The sequence below is a fragment of the Bos javanicus genome, chromosome X, assembly GCF_032452875.1.
Source record: "Bos javanicus breed banteng chromosome X, ARS-OSU_banteng_1.0, whole genome shotgun sequence".
NCBI lineage: Eukaryota > Metazoa > Chordata > Mammalia > Artiodactyla > Bovidae > Bos > Bos javanicus.
The window spans coordinates 138247772-138264299 of record NC_083897.1 but is presented as its reverse complement, the minus strand read 5'-3'; the positions used below and the strand labels follow the sequence as shown (position 1 = coordinate 138264299).

Genomic DNA, 16528 nt, shown 5'->3' with positions numbered 1-16528 from the left:
CTGAGGGGTTTGCCTGTTGATGTTCAGGTGCTAAGTGGCAAAAAGGAGCCTTGGACCCCATTTGAGGAAGGGAGAGGCTGACAGCCTCATTGCTTCTCCTACGCAGGTGGTGTTTTATTTTGGTGATTGAAGCGTTGGAGGTGTGAAAAAAAAAATGAAATGAAATCGGGTTATGTGGCTTGCTGGCAGGACAAGCAGAGGACAGAGAGTGAGTCGATGTCTCCCTGGATCGCACGTGCCTTGCACACCGGGCCGATGGAAGAGTTCTTCTAAGAAGCCAGCTGGGGAAGCATTTGCCTCTGAAGGTGCTGAGTCACCTCGAATTTGCAATCATCATGGTGATCCTGAGTCAGGCATCACTGTTTGGGGCTACCAGCAAGTTTTAGAAAAAGAACTTTGTTGTGGAAAACTTTCTTTTTTTTTTTTTTTCTCGGTCGAGTGATATTTCATTGCACTGGTTCTTGTTGAATGTGTCTTTGGGATGGTAGTTTTAAGAGGAAGACTGTGTTCTTCCTGATTCCCCGTGTGAGGCATGACATTTCCTGACTTGGGCAATGGGGAGAGGGTCAGAACCCACAGAGACAGTTCCAGCCTTCAGCTGTCCTTCTTTCTTTTTTTTTTTTTTAATTTTTTGACTGTGCTGGGTGTTCATTGTGTACCACATGGGCTGTTCATTGCTCCACACCGGATTTCTTTAACTGTAGCGCAGGCTCTGTAGTTGTGACTCATCTCACGGGGGCTCTTGGCAGACCAGGGAGCCAGACCCGCGTCCCCTGCATTGTCAGGCAGATTCTTAACCACCGGACCACCGGGCGTGTCCCCAGTTGTCCTTTTTTAATTTTCATTTTGTAAAAAGTGAGGTGTAATTTGATATGTAATCTTGTATCTGGGCTTCCCTGGTGGCTCAGCTGGTAAAGAATCTACCTGCAATGTGGGAGACCTGGGTTCGATCCCTGGCTTGGGAAGATCCCCTGGAGAAGGAAATGGCAACCCACTTCAGTCTTGTCTGGAGAGTCCCCGTGGACAGAGGAGCCTGGCGGGCCACAGTCCACGAAAGAGTCGGACACGACTCAGTGACTAAACGCACATTGTATGAGCTTAAGGTGTGCGACATAACGATTTGATGTATGTAAACATGCAAAGATTGCAGTGGGTTCAGTAAACCATCACCACACTTATTTACTTTTTTTCTCATAGTGAGAACTTTTAAGATTTATTCTCTTAGTAGTGTTTACATACAGACTCGTGTTCACAGAGTCATGTATTTGTTTTTTTCTCACAATGAGAGCTTTTAAGATTTGTTCTCTTAGCAGTGTTCAGACACAGACTCCAGCGTTATTAACTGGAATCATGTATTGCGTCAAATCCCCAGGATTTATTATTCACTTGGCTGTGCTTGGTCTTCGTATTAGCATTTGGTATTCCGCGCTTCTTGACGGCCTTAGGGGGTCTTAGTCCCCCTGCCCCAGCAGTTGAACTCGGGGCCCCCAGCATGGGAAGTGCAGAGTCGCAGCCACTGGCCCACCAGGGCAGCCCCAGGACTGACTTTACAGCTGGAAGTGTGCACCTTTGATGTTTGTGTGACCCACGTCCCCTCTCCCCGCCTCCTCTGCTCTGTTCTCTGTGACTTTGAGGAGTCTCTGCTTCTTAGGAAACCAACCACCCTGTCCGACCTGACTTCCCTGGAAGAGGCACCCGGGATGTTACTCGTCCTGAACAAATTGCCCTTAGGAGGGAACAGACCTTCCCTTTCTGTTTGCCATGCCTGCATCAAGGCGATCTGAGCCCCCGAGTCCTGTCCCGAGAGCAGAAGACAGTTCGTGTGATCGTCTCTCAAGCGTGCAGTGGAAGTATTAGCCCCGCAGTCCTTTCCAACTCTGCTATCCCAGGTACTGTAGCCCCACCAGGCTCCTCTGTCCGTCTGTGGGATTCTCCAGGCCAGAATACTGGAGTGGGGTTGCCACTTCCCTTCTCCAGGGCGTCTTCCCAGCCCAGGGGATCGAACCCGGGTCTCCCACGGTGGCAGGCAGGTTCTTTGCCATCTGACCCACGGAGAAGAGAAAGTTGTTGAGACTGGGGATGGATGTGGCTGTGTGTGCGTGTGTGTGAGAGAGTGTGTAAAGGGGAGAGAGGGACAGTCTGATGAAACCGCCTGGAGTGCAGGGAACATGTGAGGAGATGTGCTTTCGAGGACAGCCGGCAAACCTTTGCCAGCGGGCTGGGTGTGTGACCTGTGACTCAGAGTGATGAGGGAGATCCCAGGGGTCATTTCCTTCCAGCCGTCTTGTCGGAGCCACGGGGCAGTGTCTCCGTTCAGATCTCCAGAACACTCTCTAGGAACTCTTGATGGTCGATGGAGGTGATGTTCCTCCGCTTGCCTCGCGGTGTTCTACAGAGCTGGCATCATCAGATGAGCAGTCCCTGTGTTCCTTTGGTGACTGGGTCATTTGTCAGAGGAGGGTTGCACCCTGATCTTCCTGGAAGCTTTGACTTCTCACAGGGTAAATTCTTCCCTTCCTGTCCACATGCAGAAGCAGGCACATAGGAAGCAAATACTTTCAGAAATAAGGTGGATTCTCCCGTTGGGAAACTGGGGTTATTTGAGCCAAGGCAAGTTTTTGACCTTATCCAAGATTTGCTGGATGAAATCAAAGGAGAGCCATGTAACTGGAGATTATAATTATTTTTTTTTCATTTTTGCGATACCAAGACTTTTGAGAGTCCTGCAAGGAGATCAAACCACAGTCCTGAAGGAAATCAACCCTGCATGTTTCTTTGGAAGGGCTGATGCTGAAGCTGAAACTCCAGTAATTTGGCCATCTGTTCAGAAGAGCTGACTCATTGGAAAAGACCCTGATGCTGGGAAAGATTGAAGGCAAGAGAAGAAGGGGACAACAGAGCATGAGATGGGTGAATGGCATCATCGACTCGATGGACATGAGTTTGAGTAAGCTCCGGGAGCTGGTGATGGACAAGGAGGCCTGGCTTGCTGCGGTCCATGGGGACTCAAGGAGTCGGACAATGGCTGAGCGACTGGACAATATCACGACTGATGTTCACCTGGAAGGACCCTCAAATGGGAGCTGCTTACTGAGTTTTAGGCCTAATGCTCTCAGTAACCGCCCATGTGACCACTCACTGGCCCCAGGGGAATAAACGAATCATCCTATTTCTTCTGTCTGCCGGGCCCTTGCGCTCCATGCTCTCCGAAGGTCCCAGCTCGCAGTACAGTTGCTCCATCTTCAAGACTGTTCACACTGACCTGCCCGGGCGGTCCTGTGGTTAAGCATGTGCCTTTCAATGCAAGGGACTTGGCTTCAGCCCCTGAAAGGCTTCGTTTCAGACCAAAACGAAGGTCCCGAGAGCCACACTAAGACCCAATACAGCCAAATAATTATTTTTTTTAGAAGGGGAACTCTTTACAGCCTGTAGTTTGAGTTACTGGAATTATGGGGGGAGTCTAGCTTTGTCACAGGAGAAGGCAAGGGCACCCCACTCCAGTACTCTTGCCTGGAAAATCCCATAGACGGAAGAGCCTGGTAGGCTGCTCTCTATGGGGTCGCACAGAGTCGGACACGACTGAAGCAACTTAGCAGCAGCAGCAGCAGCTGCTTGGCACTTGCAGAGGTAAAAGTTACGTGTGGTGAAACCTGGTGGCCAGCACTCGGTCTTTGGGATGTTCTCTTGTTACCTTTTAGGGAATGCTCTATGCTAGTTCTGTTCCCTGGAAGTTATTAATGACCCAACTGCCTTGAACAGGAACCGGGAAAAGGACCCACCTTCCAGCAGTTTGCATCCTGGAGGGCTTGTCTTAGAGTGAGATCTGAGAGCCTTTCTTATCTAGCCAGCCGGACCTGGTATAATTGAAGGCCTGTTTGGACCACCCTCCCATCTTGGCAACCGCAGGCCTGTTTTCTGCCGTCTTGAGTCTGTTTCGTAGATGAAGTTGCTTTGTGTCATATTTTAGAGTCCGCCTCTAAGTGATATCACGTGAGGTTCGCCTGTCTCTTTCTGACTTAGTGTGATTGTCTCTGCGTCCATCCATGTAGCTGCAGACGGCATCACTCCATCCTTTTTCACGGCTGAGTAATATTCCACTGTGTATAATATGTACCCTGTCTTCCTTATCCATTCCTCCCTCAGTGGACTTTTATGTTGTCTCCCTGTCTTGGGTATCGTGGCTCGTGCTGCTGTGAACATAGGGATGCATGTATCTTTTCTAAACCTTAGTTTTCTCTGGGTCTATACCCAGGAGTGGGATCGCAGGGTCCATATGGCAACTCTTATTTTTAGTGTTTTTTTTTTATGAAGAGCCTTCGTGGCGGCTGTGCCAATTTACATTCCCACTGACGGTGTGCGAGAGTTCCCTTTTCTCCGTACCCTTTTCGGCTTGTATTATTTGTAGAGTTTCTGATGATGGGCATTCTGACCGGTATGAGGCGGTCCCTCGTTGTGGTTTGGACGCGGCATTTCTCTGATGTTAGCGATCAGCCGCGTTGAGCATCTTTTCTCGTGCCCGTTGGCCATCTGTGTGCCGAGACTCATTCTTTACAAGGAATTTGCCCTTACCGTGCATTCCTAGGTACAGAGTCCTTCAGTCAGTCGTGTACAAGGACTGCACAAAGCCGTCGTTGAGACCTGTGTGTTGACTTGTTGGCGTCGAGGAATCCGTGGGACATCTCAGTCACAGAGTGCTAGAAAGACTGTCAACGATTTAGGTTTCCACATTTTCAGGACTCGGGTCCCTCTCTGACGTTAGCGTTCTCTGAATTGTTTATGTTGCAACGCGAGAACAGCGGAGCCTGGCTGTGAATGCCGGGCTGCCTTTTTGGTTAATACATATTTGATTGCGAGACTAGATGGGTGATTAATTGGCTGGGTCTCTGCCGCTTGTTGATCGCTCATTTTTAATATCATGCACTCAAACAACTGGATGCGGTCCTGGCCTCACCGGCGAAGCTTTCGATGCTGATGGAAGGCCTCCGTTAACTCCTGCAGACCCTGACCGTGAGCACGACTCAGGACTGTGGAAAGCCAGTCTCAGTGGAGGTGGAGCTGTAAAGATGATACTTTTTTGCGCTTTCTGTTTGGGAGTTTTGGCTGTATTTTTCTTGATGCTTTTGTGAATGATGTCTTCTTAATTTCATTTTCAGATTGTTGATAAGTACTTGCAGGATATTACATTTTCATGCAATAGGAGAACTTTTTTTTCTTCCTAGTTACAGGAAGAGATCTTTTTTTTCCCTCCTGGTTCACTGCCTGTGTCTGTGGCAGTGAGTTTGTATTGACTTGAAAGACCTTCTGAGGGCTTGTTTGCACCCTTTGGTTAGCCCCCAGTTTTTAGTTCCTCAGAGCATCAGTAAGAGAGGCTACTAGATTAAAAAAGAAATTATTTAGAGAATTTTCATTTAAGATGATTTACTTTGGTTGGTTATAAACCACAGCAAGTTCCAGAAATAGTGCCGAGAGGTCCTGTGTACCACCTCCTCCAATGGTGCCCTTGTTACATAACTTCAGACCAACAGCCAGAGCAGGAAATCGGCATGGCGTAACGTAGTCACTTTGTCCACGGTCCCTGCTGGGAGCGCACCGGTTTCTGCTTGCACTCACTGGTGAGTTACACGTTTTTAAAGATACACATTCGTAATGTCTCGTCTCGCAATCCTTGAGTGGAGGATAAATGGAACAAAAGGGGATGAAATGAGTTAGGGCTTTTAAACAGGCACCCGTTAAAAGATTCCCTTGACTTTCCTTGGCGGCCAAAGTGGATGGGACAGGTGGCAGCCCACCCCGGAAGGCACGGGTCGCTTTGAGTGGTTAAAAATCCAGATGTGTGCAGTGCCCGAGCTCCCATCAGGGGTGTGCTCCTTTGGTTTTCAATGCTCAGATAATACAAGCTAGTTTCCAGGTCTGGCGGGGGCATGGGTGAACACAGTGTGGAAGAGAAACCGCTCCCCCCGCCCCCAACTTGTCTATTGCAACCCGAAATCACAGAGTCTGGCTTCACGTCCTTAATGAGTTGCCACGGCCCTTCTTCAGTAAATGGATGGAACAGCCTCTTCTGTTCCCGTTTGGTGATGGTTTGCTATTATTCCACACCATCAGGATTCCTCTTTGGAATTTCTTCCCTGTCTTCCTTTTGGATGATGGTGTACCACGCGTCTGGCTGGGACAGTGGAGATGCTATTAATAAACTGATACATAAAATGGACATGCCTCTCCCACCCCACGGAATGTGGTAGAATGGTTTTCTCCCCCTCCGCCCCCCACTCCTCTTGGCTTGGTCAGTGATAGTCACAAGACAGCCGTGAGATGCGTGGCTCTCTGTGGGGTCGCAGGAGTGGGACAGCATCTCTTATCTCGAGAGCCACCCTGTGTGCGCCCAACGCCCGGGGGAGCAGCCCAGACCAGCCACTCAGGGGCTCGCTCAGGACAGTAGCTGTCGCTCTGGCATCGAGAAGCCCCCCCGCCCCCAGTGCGTGTGAGTGTCCGGTGCACTTGCAGGAGCTGCTGCTGTGGCTTGAGCCCCTGAGACGTGATCATAAAACTGGGAAATTGGTCGGGAAGGTCACTGACACAGGGGAGGCTGTCAGATTCGTACAGAGGCTTGCGGGCTGAACCAGAAAGGGCCTGGTGGGCAGAAAGGAGATGATGAGATGACTGTTGCCTGGGACTGGGGAGCTGGGTGTCGCAGCTCGTGAGTGCCGAGGGATGGGGTTGAGGACTGCTACTGGGGTTCCTGGAAATGCTCTCTTGATTGAGCTGCTGGCTGTTGCACGAGTCTGAATTTACTGAAAGCTCTTCACTTGCATACCTTCCACTGAGTGAATTGTCTTGGTATGTGCTTTCTATCTCAGTAACGCTATTTTGGAAAAGACCCTGATGCTGGGAAAGATTGAAGGCAAAGGGAGAAGGGAGTGGCAGAGGATGAGACGGTCAGAGGACATCACTGACTCATGGATGTGAGTCTGAGCAAGCCCTGGGAGTTGGGTGATGGACAGGGAAGCCTGGCATGCTGCAGTCCATGGGGTCGCAAAGAGGTGGACGTGGCTGAGCGGCTGAACGACAGCCACATTATGTAGGGGGATCGTTCGTCATGCATTTGGCAGAAAGTACTTAGGTCTCCTTTGTGACGCTGGAGAGTCACGGGGACCAGAGTCAGACACGACTTAGCAACTCAACAACAGGAGCTGTTTTAAAACAGATTCGGGACCGCTTTCATACTTTGTGCCCTGAACATCCGTCCCGTGATCACGTGTGGTGGTCAGAGGCGCCCCCCGCCCCCCTACCTGTGAGGACAGGGTGTGACTTCGTGTTTGGGGAGAGCAGATTCGGAGATTGCGGCTCCGGAAAACGCGTCCCGGTCTGTTATCTCCGCTCCAGCCCCAGTTAGGAACTGGGCGTCCACAGTGAGTGGGCAGACAGTGGCTGCTATCAGAGGAAGTGGGGCGGTATCTTCTCTGTGTGTACATTTTCCCTTTTCTCAGCCGCCTTTGACTCCTGTCTTCCAGCAAACAGACAGCCAAGCAAGAGAAAGCGTGAGATTAGGGAGGGGAGGGAGCGTGGCATGCTGCTTTCATTTACAACAAGATACACATCTGGGAGGGAAGACAAAGCTTCCCACACTTCCAACACAGAGATGAAGATGGAGACGTCAAAGGGGCAGACTTGGAAAGCGTCCTTCTGAATGTTGAGGGGTAGGAAAAATTCTGAAAACGGGTACCTCAAGTCACCCTCATCACCTTTCGTGAAATTGATATCAGCTCAGTTCCGTGTAGTCGTGTCCGACTCTTTGTGACCCCATGGACCGCAGCATGCCAGGCTTCCCTGTCCTTCACCAACTCCCGGAGCTTACTCAAACTCACGTCTATCGAGTTGGTGATGCCATCCAACCATCTCATCCTCTGTCGCCCCCTTCTCCTCCCGCCTTCCATCTTTCCCAGCATCAGGGTCTTTTCCGGTGAGTCGGTTCTTCGAATCAGGTGGCCGGAGGATTGGAGTTTCAGCTTCAGCATCAGTCCTTCCGATGAAGATTCAGGGTGGGTCCTTTCCCTGCCGTGGAGGAGAAGTGCTTGACACACATGTGTGCTTGTGTGTGTGACCCCCAGTTCTATGGTTTGCTCTCCGGTGAATCTCGCTTGGAAATGATTACAAGTTTATCCTTCGAAGTCATGTGAACTATTTCTCCATTCATAAGCAGAGCTCTGTTTTAAAAAAAAAAAAAAGCACATCCAGGTGGTCATTTCATTTTCCTAACACTCAGCAATTTTTGCCACAAGCTTTGTACAGTTGGCCCCGTGCTTAAGCTAATCAGGGAATGACTGAAATTAACCATCGGGGGCGACGGAGCTGAGATGGGAGTGAGGGAAGACATGGAGTTTGTGTCTCCCCAGGAACTTAGCAGGCATTGGTGGGGGGCCTTGCGATTCATGGGGTCGCAAAGAGTCAGATACGACCGAGCGACCGAACTGAACTGAACTGAACTTGGGTAGAGGGCAGACAAGACAGCCCCAGGGACCACCAGGGGTTGTTACTTTTTATTCTTTGTTCTGGTTATTTTTATTTGTTTTTTCATCTCTCTTTTTTTTTAATCTTTTTTTTTTCTTTGTATTCCCTCCGAAATCCCACTGCTTGTGGGATCATGGTTCATGGGCCAGGGATCGGTCCTGAGCCCCTGAGTCTGAAATGCTGAAATAACAGACTCCCCAGGCCCCAAGGAATAGTAATCAGAGTGAGGTCTCCATCTCAACACCAAGACCCGGCTCCAGTCAACTGCCCGAGAACTCCACCACTGGAACCTCAGGCCAAACAACTAGTGAGACGGGCACAGTTTCCAACCCATCAAAAAAAAGAAACAAGAAAAAAAAAAAATTCCCCGTCAGGTTTAAAAAACCATTAGCACTTAGTCTCCTAAGAAATGTTGTCTGCTGCTGCTGCTAAGTTGCTTCAGTCGTGTCCGACTCTGTGCGACCCCATAGACGGCAGCCCACCAGGCTCCCCCGTCCCTGGGGTTCTCCAGGCGAGAACACTGGAGTGGCTTGCCATTTCCTTCAGTGCATGAAAGTGAAAAGTGAAAGTGAAGTTGCTCAGTCGTGTCTGACTCCTAGCAACCCCATGGACTGCATGCAGCCTACCAGGCTCCTCCGTCCATGGGATTTTCCAGGCAAGAGTACTACCATTGTCTAAATAGCTGTCTGGTTTTTTTTTTCCCCCTGATTGGGGTGTTGGTTGGAGCTCTCCTTGGGGGGTTGGTAGAGCTTGCGGGATCTTGTTTCCTGAGCAGGGATCAAACCCAGGCCCCCTGCATGGAGATTGCAGTGTCCACTGCTGGGGAGCCAGGGAGGTCCCTGAAGAGTTACCCTTTGCTATTTTGTTGCAGCATTTAAGTCACATGTCTTCCTTGTAAGCAGCTGTGCACTCAACACAGCAGTGTGGAACGGCAGAAGAGGCAGGCTGGGGATTGTAATTACTGAGTGAGGAAGTGGCTCAAGGCTGCGGGGAGGAGGGACCACCCCACTTTTGCCCCAGTGGAACCAGCGCTCCTTTGCGTGTTTCATCTGCAGGCAGAGGACTTCTTGGTGTGACTTCCTGCGTGTTGCAACCCGAGCAGCCTGTCCCGCCTCTGACCTCTGCTGTGTGGACTCCAGCCTCATTCCCGGGTACCCGGTGCGTTCTCAGTGGCCAGGGTCACGTCCCCAGCTTGGCACCTGAACCTGGACTTTGGGGCTGGAGTTAGTGGTGTGGCCGAGGTGGGGAGGGAAGGATAAACGTCATCGGTGATGGACATGTGGTTTTTTTGGGTGCCCGCTATCCACAGGCGGGAATGTCCTCCCTGAGCCTGCACGAGGCATCCACATCCGTGGAAAGGCTCTTCCTTGTTTGGCAAGCGGGGCAACCAAACTGGGGGTAGTGATGTGCCACGTCGCCAAGACAGAATGGGGACTTCAGGGTCCATGCTCTCTGCAGGGCAGCGTTCTGGTTCTCAGCCGCCCGAGGTTTATTCACCCCGAGTTCATGGCACTGATTGCTCTCAGGATTCCACAGGGACCTCGGGACTCGGGGTGGGGTCACGGGCCGGGAAGCTGGAGGCCTGGGCTGGGTGCATGGGAGCCCTGGAAAAATTGGACGGTGTCCGGTTCCAAAAACCATCTCTTGAGCCGCAGCGTGAGACAGGCTTCCTTGAAGGCAGAGGCCAGACTTGGCCTGCCACCTGTTTTGGTACAGCCTGCGAGCTCAGAATGGTTTTGTATTTTTAAACGGCTGGAAAAAGCCTCCTATTCCGTGACACATGAAAATGATACGAAATTCCCAGTTTTGCTGGAACCCAGCCATCCCTGCTCGTTCAGATAGCGTCTGGGGTTGGTTGCCTTCTCCCTCCAAAGGGAGAGTTTCCCTCGGGCCCCTGGAATCCTCCTGTGTTGACTCTCTGGCCCTTTCAGAACCAGCCTGAAAGGGGATCTGAAACGGTGGGATCCCTGCCTGTCCGACTCTTTGCCACCCAGTGGACTTGTAGCCTGCCAGGCTCCTCTGTCCATGGGGATTCTCCAGGCAAGAATGCTGGAGTGGGTTACCATGACCTCTTCCAGGGGGTCTTCCTGACCCAGGGGTCGAACCCACGTCTCACGCATTGCAGGCAGATTCTTTACCAGGTGAGAAACTTGGGAACCTGGTATTCCACAATTAGAGAGTCACGTGTTTGACATGAAACTGTGTCCCAGTTAAGACGTGATGGTTCCAGGAAAGGTAGAGTGCATTAAACTGGGTGTATGTGCACATGTGTGTGTAAAGTCGCTCACTCCTGTCCGACTCTTTGTGATCTCGTGGACTGTAGCCTCTCCAGGCTCCTCTGGCCGTGGAATTTTCCAGGCAAGAATACTGCAGTGGGTTGCCATGCCCTCCTCCAGGGGATCTTCCCGGCCCAGGGATGGAACCCAGGTTTCTCATATTGCAGGCAGATTCCTCGCTTTGTGAGCCACCAGGGAAGCCCACATTCAGCTGTGTCAGCCTTGTATATGGCAGGGTTGCAGTGGATGGGGTGCTGGCTTCATCAGAGCAGATCAGGGCCGGTGCATAAAAAGAGGGGTACAGGGTGCCCCTGAGCTTGGTGGTGAAAGGTTGTCGCTAGGAGCCGTGAACAATGCCACGATTCTTGGGCCTCCGAAGGACAGGAATTCGTTCTGGGGCCTGTGACGAGGCTTCATGGCTCAGAGCTTGTGTGTAATAAAGTTTTAGTAAAGTATAAAAGAGATGGAGAAAGCTTCTGACATAGACACCAGAAGTGGGCAGAAAGAGTGCCCCCCTCCCGCACCCTGCTGGTTTTTAGCAAGAAGTTAGCAAGCTGCTAAATTAGAGGAAGGAAATGTCTCAAAATTCAGAGACTGGCACCAGGCCCCTCACCCACAACATGCATTCTGAGATAACATTGGCACCAGGCGAGTCATCCAGGGCCATAAAACGATTGAAGAAAGGCAGGTTTCCGAGCAAATGCATGGTTTCATTAACATTGCTTTAGGGGGCATTTCCATGAGTAAAACATTGGTTTGTTGAGCCATTATGGGTTCTGAGTCTTAGGCGAATGACTTGAACACAGAGTCTAGGGTAAATACAGACTTCATTAACGTAGCTTCAGGAAAACATTTTCTTAAGAAAAACGCATTGGTGAGCTCAAGGTTTGAGAAAAGTGAGGTTCAGGTGGAATTGGGTGTCATGGCAATGCAGAGTTTTAAAAGAAACCTTTAAATTTTGTGTAGAGCAAGGGGAAAATAAAAGTCTGACACCTGTGCTGTGTTTCCTCCTGTGGATTAGGAGAGAGAGAAAAAATTGTCTGACACTTTGCAGCCTGTTTCCTCCATTTGGTGACCCGTGGCTTTCCAGCCCATTACCCTCTCAGTGGGAGAAGAGAGGAAGTTGGGTCATCAAGAAGAGACCTTTGTCAGAACTTCTCTGGTGTCCAGTGGCTAAGACTGCCCTCCCAGTGCAGGGCGGGCCCAGGTTCGATTCCTGCCCAGGGAGCCAGATTACGCATGCTGCGGCTAAAGACCCTGCATGCTTAACAGCTAAGACCAGGCACCGCCAAACAAATAGAAACTCCCCCTAAAGAGACCTTTGTTCGTCTCTCTTTGGGAGAGAAAGAGAATCTCCTACTTTCTCTTCATCCCTGTCTCAGAGTTGCTGGTGGATAAAGACCACTGCTAAGCTCCCATCTCCAGAGGATGAGATGGTTGGGTGGCGTCACCGACGCGATGGACATGAGTTTGAGCAAACTCCGGGAGTTGGTGATGGACGGGGAGGCCTGGTGTGCTGCAGTCCACGGGGTTGCAGAGAGTCAGACACAACTGAGCGACTAAACTGAACTGAAGCTCCTCTCCTCGGAGGAAGATGTTCTGCTCGCTGTAGGTCTTGGGGGACAGCCCAGTACCATTGGTACTCAGAACGCAATTGAAAGGCAGGACCCACTGCTGGGAGGTGGAACAGCTAGGATTTGGCATGCAGTCTTCTTCCTGGGTGCTGACTACATTCTAGCACCTTCCGTGGAAGGCTTGGCTTAACATACTGATGGCGGTGACCCATTTCTTGCCTTTCTACCCATTCTTTTTTTTTTGATATGGACGAATTTTTTAAAGTCTTCATTGACTTCAATACAATATTGCTTCTGTTTTCTGTTTTGGTTTTTTTGGCCTCCAGGCAATGTGGGATTTTAGCTCCCCGATTGGGGTGGATCCTCTATCTTTTGGATTGGAAGGTGGAATTCTTAATCACTGTACCACCAGGGAAGTCCGTTACCCACTGTTGTTTTTCTGGGTTGTTTTTCCTGAAGGCTGGAGTTTTCCAGGTGGAGCTAGTGGTAAAGAACCCACCTGCACAAGCCAGGAGATTTGAGAGACCCGGGTTCTAGCCCTGGGTCAGGAAGATCCCCTGGAGGAGGAAATGGCAACCCACTCCAATATTCTTGCCTGGAAAATCCCACGGACAGAGGAGCCTGGCGGACTACAGTCCATGGGGTCGCAAAGAATTGGACTTGACTGAACCAACTTAGCATGCAAACGCGCTAGAAGAACTTTTCTCAGTGAGAAGCCAGTGCAGCCTTGGACGGTATCACACCTGTAATTTGGAGCCCACTTTACTTTCCGGTTTCTTCTTTAAACCTGTCTTGTGTTGATGGGCATGGTACGAAGCCAGGGTGTCCCATTAGCTGCGGTATCCTGGGTGGCTTCTGTTTTTTCCTTCCCATTTCTTCTGTTTTCTTTCTAGATTTCTCAAGCCCTCATTCCCATGTGCTGGAGGCATCCACTTCTTCTGGTTGGGAGTGGCATGGAGAGGGACGTTGCAGAAGGGGTCAAGTTGAGGCTTTAACAGCAACAGTGACGGAGCCAGGGGGTATCGCTGGTGGCTCAGATGATAAAGAATCGGCCTGCACTTCGGGAGGAGCCAGTTCGATCCCTGGGTCGGGAAGATCCACTCCAGTATTCTTGCCTGGAGAATCCCATGGACAGAGGAGCCTGGCAGGCTGTCGTACGCAGGGTCACAGAGTCAGACACTCCTGAACAATTGACAGACACAGACACACACACACACAGCCCAGATCTTTTTCACTATTAACCTACTTTGAAAGCTGCTAGAAGAATCGTAGTCTGGAAACTTCTCTGCTTTCTCCTCTGCTCCTCGGACAAGATCTACAAATAACTTCAGGGAGAGCTGGGCACCTGGCTCTTTGGTCTCCTTGGCCTGGGAGGTATCAGGGTAGGAACTGAGGCTCCCAGGGGCCTTGGTGTTCTTTGGGAGATGGTTGGTGGAGCCAGCTATTCTATTTTTCCTGGACCCACCCCTGCCTACCATTTCTTGTCCCTTTAAATATGCTCTGTTCACACCTTCCCTTCCTGTGCCAGGAGCTGGAACACGTGTGCAGGAGTGCAGAACGGGACGGATCACGGTGCTCTCAGGAGCAGGTCGGACTGGGATGCTCAGCTGTTTTAAGCGTGAAGTAGAAGAGCCTTTGGAGAAGGCAATGGCACCCCACTCCAGCACTCTTGCCTGGAAAATCCCATGGACGGAGGAGCCTGGTGGGCTGCAGTCCATGGGGTCTCTAAGAGTCGGACAAGACTCAGCGACTTCACTTTCACTTTTCACTTTCATGCATTGGATAAGGAAATGGCAACCCACTCTAGTGTTCTTGTCTGGAGAATCCCAGGGACAGGGGGCCTCGTGGGCTGCCGTCTCTGGGGTCACACAGACTGAAGTGACTTAGCAGCAGCAGCAGAAGAGCCTTTAAGAAGGGTCTCCTGTTCTAGATGAACAAGTGTGTGACTCTGAGGCCCTGTGCTTAAGTTGGACAGTGAGGTGGTGGAGGGGTTGCATTGCATCTGTAGCAGAGGCTGTCGCGGGTGCCCTGAAGCTTCCTTGTGGCGATTGCCTCAGCGGAGAGTGGGTGAAGTGCCCTGGAGCTCTGGGATGGGGGAGCAGGCAGCAATGCAGTGGGGCAGGTCTGGGGAGGAGAGCCATGAAAGAGCATGTCCACAGGAGCGCGGGGAGCCGAGAGAGGTGGGAGGGAGCAGCCGGAGAAGCAGGGGCTCTTGGGCCTGCAGAGGTGGTTCAGCACCTAGAGGTTGGGAACCCCCTGTGAGAAGCCATGGGTGGTTTTCGGCATTGGGGAGCAGTCACTGGAAACGGGGTGACGGGCGAGAGGCTGGAGGTGGCTGGGTGCGTGCATCTTCTGGGAGGTCCAGCCCTGAAGGTCAGCAGAGAAGTGCAGCAGCCTTTGGGCTTCCCTGGTGGCTCAGTAGGTCAAGAGTCTGCCTGCAACGCTGGAGACCTGGGTTCGATCCCTGGGTAGGGGAAAGATTTCCCTGCAGAAGGGAACGGCAACCCACTCCAGTATTGCCTGGAGAATCCCCATGGGCAGAGAGTAGCCTAGCGGGCTACAGTCCATGGGGTTGCAAAGAGCGGGACACGACTGAGCTCGACAAAGCACACACCAAAGCCTTTGGGAAGGAAGCTAATGTGCAGAGAGCAGTTTTAGTGTGGGGGAAGACCGGGTGATTGGGTGGACGCTAACAGGAGGTGAGGCTTCCCTGGCTGCTAGGACCAGAAGGAATCCACGTGCAACGCAGGAGATGTGGATTCGATCCCTTGGTTGTGAAGATTCCCCTGAAGAAGGGCATGGCAACCCACTCCAGTGTCCTTGCCTGGAGAATCCCATGGACAGAGGAGCCTGGCGGGCTACAGTCCACGGGGTTGCAAGAGTCGGACACAACTGAGCAATTAGTACTTTTTTTTTTTTTTTTAACAGGAGGTGAGAGGTTCAGGAGTTGACATACAGGATGTGGGCTGTATTTCTTTCCCTTGGAAAAGGAGAGGTGGGTACATTTCTTGTGAGACACATGGGAAGGTGGTGAGGGTGTAGACTTTGAGAGCGACGGATTCGAAAATGATTTCTCTTTAAAAGCTTTACCGAAGGATGACCAAATATGAAGGTCTTGGTTTTGTGAGAGAGCCAAGCGTCCTGACCCAAGGGAAGCCAGACGTTTTGGGGCAAGCTAATGCAGGAGACGAATTAGGCTTTCAGACTGCTTCAGAAGAGAGGCTGTAAGCTTGGTGTAGAGAGCTTGGCGATGTCTCTCCTTCCTGCCTGCCCTTCTCTGCAATCACCGGCCGTACTTGGAATCAGAAAGTCTTATCTAGAGTAGATAAGTAGTCTTATCTACTCTAGATAAGACTTTCTGTTTAACAGGCTGAGCTCACTGCTTGGGTTTTAAAAAATCAATGGATCGGGACTTCCCTGGTGGTCCTGTGGTGAGAGATTCCACCCTCCCAGTGCAGGGGACCTGAATTGTACAGTCAGGTCCCATATGCTGCAACTAAGACCCAGGTGGTGGTTTAGTCGCTAAGTCGTGTTTGACTCTGTGTGAGTCCCCATGGACTGTAAGCCTACCAGGCTCCTCTGTCCATGGGATTCTCCAGGCCGGAATACTGGAGAGAGTGGCCATTCCCTTCTCCAGGGGATCTTTCACCAACCCAGGGATGGAACCTGGGTCTCCTGCATTGCGGGCGGATTCTTTACCACCTGAGCCACCGATCTGTGTGTGTGTGCGTGTGTGTGTGTGCGTGTGTGTGCGTGCGTGTGTGTGTGCGTGCGTGTGTGTGTGCGTGCGTGTGTGTGTGTGTGCTTTCCTGGTGCCTCAGTTGGTAAAGACCTGCTGCATCCACGTAAATAATTTTTTTTTAAAGCCACCCACTGTTGCTTGTCTGTGTATGGGCTTCTCTGGTGGCTCAGTTGGTAAAGACCCAGTGCATCAAGTAAATAATTAAAGAGGAAAAAAAAAGGCTTGACGCATAAACCAGGGCAGACTGAAAAGGATTCATCGAAGGTGGTCTCATTGAGCAAATATTCTCCAGCAGGGCTTTTTCCGCCATGGTGATGCGTATCTGTATCCTTGCTGTCCAGTGTGGGAGCCGCTGGCCACTTGCGGGTGTGGATTTACGGGGCGTCTCATGAGCCAGCAGGGTGAGGGCTTCTGTAATGTCCTATCAG

General features: G+C 51.2%; 1 protein-coding gene across 7 annotated transcripts in view; it reads left to right on the top strand.

Moving 5' to 3' along the window:
- Positions 1 to 16528, top strand: part of TBL1X (transducin beta like 1 X-linked) — a 244282-nt gene that overhangs the window by 21680 nt on the left and 206074 nt on the right. For 2 of the 7 annotated variants that reach the window (XM_061408185.1, XM_061408186.1), the window contains one exon: positions 15287 to 15353. The exons of the other annotated variants lie outside the window; for them this stretch is intronic. The gene's annotated coding sequence lies outside the window, so the exon portion shown is untranslated. Of the gene's footprint in view, positions 1 to 15286; positions 15354 to 16528 lie in introns of those variants that run through there. 7 annotated transcript variants of the gene reach the window in all.